Source organism: Carassius gibelio, chromosome B3 (assembly GCF_023724105.1).
Source record: "Carassius gibelio isolate Cgi1373 ecotype wild population from Czech Republic chromosome B3, carGib1.2-hapl.c, whole genome shotgun sequence".
Lineage (NCBI taxonomy): Eukaryota > Metazoa > Chordata > Actinopteri > Cypriniformes > Cyprinidae > Carassius > Carassius gibelio.
In genome coordinates this window covers 12,677,450-12,683,449 of record NC_068398.1, presented here as the reverse complement: position 1 = coordinate 12,683,449, position 6,000 = coordinate 12,677,450, and the positions used below count along the sequence as shown (strand labels likewise).

At 37.4% G+C, this 6,000-nt stretch overlaps 1 long non-coding RNA gene across 2 annotated transcripts; it reads right to left on the bottom strand.

The window, feature by feature from the left end:
* Positions 1 to 1,032: 1,032 nt before the first annotated feature.
* Positions 1,033 to 4,369, bottom strand: LOC127953258 (uncharacterized). 2 transcript variants are annotated; one of them, XR_008153125.1, is made up of 4 exons: positions 4,224 to 4,369; positions 3,810 to 3,887; positions 3,607 to 3,716; positions 1,033 to 3,514 (listed from the first exon to the last, which is right to left on the bottom strand). It is a non-coding gene; the product is annotated as an uncharacterized LOC127953258 (long non-coding RNA). The 2 variants fall into 2 exon arrangements; XR_008153126.1 differs by having other exon boundaries at positions 1,033 to 3,716.
* Between the last annotated feature and the right edge of the window lie 1,631 nt (positions 4,370 to 6,000).

Below are 6,000 nucleotides of genomic sequence, written 5' to 3'. Positions count from 1 at the left end.
CATTTTTGTGCTTTATTTTTTTACCTGTTTTTATTTTTTTACCTCATCAAAGCTTTTATTTTAAAACAAAGACACTTAGTAACGGTGCGCTTAAATTTTTTGGACTCAGACCCCTCTATTTATTTGTGTATAAATATAATGCTTTGTTTTTTTGTATGCAAGGAGGGAGTGATTGTTATAAATAAAATGTTTTTTTCAGCTCATTTGTGTTGTAATAATTGTCAGAAACAGAAGTATAACAGTAAATAAACATCGGTTCTGCATATCGGTTATCGGGTACATAAACATACAAATAATCGGTATCGGTTATAAAAAATCAATATCGGTCGATCACTAATCATTACCCAATAGATTAAATCAAGTCCTGATAATTTTTCTCTTGTTGAAAATCTGTTCTAAGTTTCATGTTGACTTCCATGACAGTTGAAAAATATTAAATAAAGCAAAAAGGGAAACGCAAATGTGTTGCACAATGCATGGAAAGTAAACTTTTCACATGCATACACAATAGAGTCTAATCAAAGATCTCAGAAGCACACCTTCAAATACCTTTTAGAAAACAGCCAGCCTCCCAGTAATTGGGGCTCATCTCCACAAAGCTGTAAATACACAGTTGCTCTGGATCTTTTTGATAATCTGCAGCTGTAAACAGCATCACACTGGTGACCTTTAGCAGTGTTTGTTGTGTGCATGTTAAACCCAAGGTCCTCTTCCTCTCACTCTGATGCTCCTATGCTTGGCTCTGAATAGTGGCCCTCTATGTCTAGCCTTGGAGGAATCAATTATTATTGATTTTCTTACAAAGTTCTGTTCACTCTCCAGGGCCGAGTCAAAGAAAGGGGACAAAGGGGATGAAAACCACTGGTGAATTACTAAAGTAACCTGCTTTACTGTGGGAGAAAGAAATTATTGAGTGCAAACAAGAAGAGCACAGGTGAATATACGTAAATGACGCCATATGCACCACTTAAAACCTCTCTTCGTACTGGAGTGGAGCTAAACCATATGCGGCTGCTGTCTATCTTTCTTTATTGAGCCACCATGGGAAGAGATCCAGACGATGTCTGACTTGTACTATTGAGAAACCAAAGGGAACAGCAGCAGTGTGCAAGCATACTAAAAAGAGCTGTATTTCTCAACTCACAACAACACAGTCTAGTTTCTGACATTTATGTCGTTCCAAACTTGTATGAATTTCTGTAGTACACAAAACAGAAGTTCAGCAGAATTTTCACGCTACCCTTTAACGTATAATGAAAGTTAATCATGACCCTGTATCTCTCGTATCTTGTGCATATTCAAAAACTTTGTGCATCCTAATGCTATCACATACAGGTGCATCTCAATTAATTAGAATGAGGTGGAAAAGTTCATTTATTTCAGTAATTCAACTCAAATTGTGAAACTCGTGTATTAAATAAATCAGTGCACACAGGCTGAAGTTTAAGTCTTTGGTTCTTTCAATTGTGATGATTTCTTGATTAAACAGATGCATTGATTTTGGTTTTCAAAAGACACAATGGACTGTATAAAAACAGAAACGGACTGTATAAAAACAGAAACAGACTGTATAAAAACAGAAACAGACTGTATCAACTTAACACTGGACTTCAAGCAACTTGGGCTATGAGCTTCCCCACCCTTCCTCCAGACTCTAGGACCTTGGTTTCCAAATGAAATACAAAACTTCTTGTACTGACCCTGAAAAGAGGACTTTAGATCACTGGGCAACAGTCCAGTTCTTCTTCTCCTTAGCCCAGGTAAGATGCCTCGACGCTGTCTGTGGTTCACGAGTGGCTTAACAAGAGGAACACAACAACTGTAGCCAAATTTCTTGACACCTTTGTATGCCTTGACCCCAGCCTCAGTCCATTCCTTGTCAAATTCTTGAATCGATTTTGCTTGACAGTCCTCATAAGGGTGCGGTTCTCTCGGTTGGTTGTGCATCTTTTTCTTCCTCACTTTTCCCTTCCAATCAACTTTCTATTAACCAGCACTCTGTGAACAGCCAGCTTCTTTGGCAATGAATGTTTGTGGCGTACCTTTAGTTTCAATTGATGGAATTTGGCACTGTTCAGGTTAACCAAATCAACACATCTTCAATCGAACCTGCTTCAAACATATTTGCCTGAAGGTTTCTAGTGATTCTTAAGACACTGGGTGCTTCTCAATCAGAAGGCTCCATCTTAGTAAGGCTGCAGTCTAAGCTGCCACATCACCAAGCGCTATAGAAGGACGTCTCAGTTTGAAGGATCCTTAGTAGGCATTCTTCATTTCATGTCCTTCATTCACCCTGTTTTGCAGGGTACATAAGGTGTATCTCTCAAGTCCTTCAATCACCCACAATTCTTTGCACACATTCAAATTCATGAAAGCTTCCCGAGCTTGTCCACTTTCATTTTCATTTCATGTAATGCAAAAAAAAAAAAAAAAAAAAAGATTTTGTAGATTAAGATATGTTTTCTGTAATTTTGTTGTAAATTAACTGCATAATGCTAAACGGTGCATAATGTAAACCATTGAGAGACCATAGACAGTTCTCATTGCATGTACTGCATTAAGAAAATCAGTTAATATAAATATTTTTATTTTTTATTTAAACTATTAACCAAATTATAATTTAGTAGTATTTTCATGTTGTTACCCCTCTGTCAGGGGTCTGCTCTGTCAAAAGCGAGTTTCTGCTATGAGGGGGTGGTGTTTGGGGTGAGACTTGGCAACCCTGCTAGACTGTCTCGTTCTAGTGTTTAATGCTGAGCAGGACTCTAGCCTTGTAGCCTCAAAAGGACTGTTCTTGGAAGAATGGCTTGAAAAATACTACATAAATTGTTCAGTCCATTTTTATAATACAATAACAGACATTTTTGAAGCTCAATAGCAAACTGCTGTTTTTCATAGCAGAAAAAGAACAGTAAAAAGAAATGCATCCAGGTCTGGAATGACATGATTGAGTAAATGATGACAGAATTTTTATGTCTTTTCATGAACGACCCTTTATCCATGGTTCTCTAGATAATTTAACAGCTACTATTGTTGGTCATATTGAAACAATTCTCAGTTTTCCTGTTCCTCTAATGAGACCAATGCATTATCTTTCTTAGCGCAGTTGCAGTTAGAGGTCAGCGTTTGCACAAAGGGGCCTCTGTTGATCGGTATTCAACACATTTTTCATCATTTCATTGTCCCTCTGCCCTTGACTTGGTGTGGCGTAAAATGGAAAATTTGCATCTCAAAGGTAAATAAGCATAATATGATGGTCTTATTTATTTTCACTGCTTTCATTGAAGTTAGATGTGAAACAGTTAGGAACATTTAGGTTTGCTCCCTACATCTCACATCCGGCAACAGATATCCTGATCATGTTAAATGTGCAATTAACCCAACAGTCAGGAAAGCGCATACTCACCTCACAAAAAAAAGGAAAGGAACTAATGCGCAAGACTTCCGAGGCAGATTTAAGGCTTCCTCTTTCAGGTCTTGTGGGATGTGGACTGATGCCACAGACAAAGCAGCGCTGCAGGGGAATAGAGGAAGTGACAGACGATATCACCTCGCGGGCTGAGCTCTAATGGCCTGTGAATGACTCTCACAATCCCCACTACTAACTGTCATAATTAGCCAACACGATCGGGCTGAAGGGCGATGAACACAGTCTTCATCTGGCCTGTACAGACTTTGGAGTGCAGGTCGAGCAGGGGAGGGGTAGATGCCTGGGGCTGTGAGTGAGGAGACAGTATTAGACTGTGAACATAAACAGCTGGGTGGGATTTGTAGTGATGCAGTGGAGTCAAATGTTGTGAGATGCCTACCTGCTATGAGTGGTGAAGGCTAAGCTGGGAAAACTTTGTTGGAAGCTCCACATTAGCTCCTGCTGGTAGATGTTGTAACTACACCATATGGGCAAAAAGTGACTTTTTCCAATGACGGTAGAAAAAAAAGCATCTGTATTCTGATTAAATACCTTTGTGAAACATAACAATGGTTTTACTGTAGTCAAAGTGTAGTAACAAAGGTTTTATTTTATTTTTTACATTTTTTTTTACTAATTAATCGACTACCATTTGTTTAACCAGTTTCACTATACATACTATGGTTAGTGTAGCAGAGTCATTTATTTATGATTACCATGGTTTTATTTGTAGTAAACCATGGTTAATTTTAGTATGGGTGATTTTGTAAAGCAACTGTAAGTTGTTGTTTCTTTCGCTCTCGTTTTTTCTTACCTTGAGGTATCAGTTCTTCTGATGTTAACACTGATTTCTAACGAGGCAAATGGCATCTGTTTCTTTCCCACACTCCACCCCAAACGTCTGTTCTGGGAGTAGTTTGGTGAACGGGTACTACGAAAAGCCGCCAAAAGACGAACTGCTTTACGGCAGCAACAAACAAGCGTGCAGAGGTCCACTGTAATCACGACAGTATTATATATTTATTTATAATAGATAAAAAAACATAAATAGGCAAAACTATATACAATTGCTTTAAATATATTAATAAATGTTCATTAACAAATGTATATCAAATAATATATATCTTTATGAATGTATTCGGTAATATATATTATTATATATAATATAATTTTCTTTCTTTTTTCTTTTCTTTTTTTGTCGTTTTTGTTTAAATAATGTTTTCTGCACTGCCAGTAAAACAGTTTTGCACTGTGGTTCAAGCCACATCTTGTTCTTATAAAAGCATAAATACAGATCACGTATTTAAGTACAGCTAAGAAGTTCCTGTTGCAAACATGATTTTTGTTTTTTATACCGGGTTATGGCAGTTTTGTTTGGTTACTTTTGTGGGCCCAGTCTTCTGCTCGTCTATATTGGATGTTTGATTGTACCAGAATTGTCTAGAAATGCTGTGCTGTTGAACAGCTCGCTAGGTTTACAGAGTCACAGATTTTTAAAGCTATAGGATATTCCAAATCTCAAACTAACAATTATCAGAAAAACTATACTTAATGGCAAAACATAAAATGACACAAAAAAGTATTAATGAGGCTCCTCCAATCTGTAAATCATCTATGAATTAAACGGTGCAAAGAGCACTTAGGGTGAGCCTCTTTCTAGACTGTGTAAATGAATTTCGCAGATGTGAAATATTCAGCAATGCATTTGCACTCAACACCCAGGGCACTTGTCAGTCCTCAAAAATAGCTGCTAATGATAACAACACTCCGAAGAACAGGGCTGTTCACTAACACAAATGGCTGTCAGAATCTGTAATGAAGAGGGGAAAAAAGGAGCGAGATGCTGATGATGCTGTATTAAAAAAAGCAAACAAAAAAAGACGGGAAAAGAGAGAAAGGCGTTTGAAATGCAGCACATGGTAATAAATTAAGTCTGCTGCTGCTTCTGAACGCCTTGTCGACGAAGTTTGCTTAGAGACAGCTTTCACCTCTGCTGAGATACGTGGAAACTGAGTCAAGTTAAGCTAAAAGCAAACAATAAATATTGTAGTTGTCCCTGGAGGCTTGGGATGCTCTGGGAGGGATAAGCCCTCAAAAAATGTGCGCTCGGGTTGAAGTGTAGCCTATATCGAGGCCTCACATGAAATAATAGCTTTGCTTTCTCTGCAGTGAGAAAAAAAAAAAAAAAAAAAAAAAAAAAAAACATTTTGGCCGCTGTTCTAGCAATCACACAGAACAACATGAGCTTTTCTTAGACCGAGAGATTACAAATGTGAACATGCACCTGCCATGTGAATAATTAAAAACATTGTTTGCGACTTTGCGTTAACTTAAAGGGATAGTTCACCCACAAATGTAAATTCTTTTATTATTTACTCCAAACCTGTATAAACTTTTACTTTTTCTGAAACTAAAGCATTTTAGTTCTATACTGACAAAAATACAATGGAAGTCAACAGATACCGAAACTGTTTGGTTACCAACATTCGTCAAAATATCTTCTTTTGTGTTCTACAGATCAATGCAAGGTTTCACACGGGTTTGGAATGACATGGAGGTGACATAATTTATGACATAATATTCATTTTTGA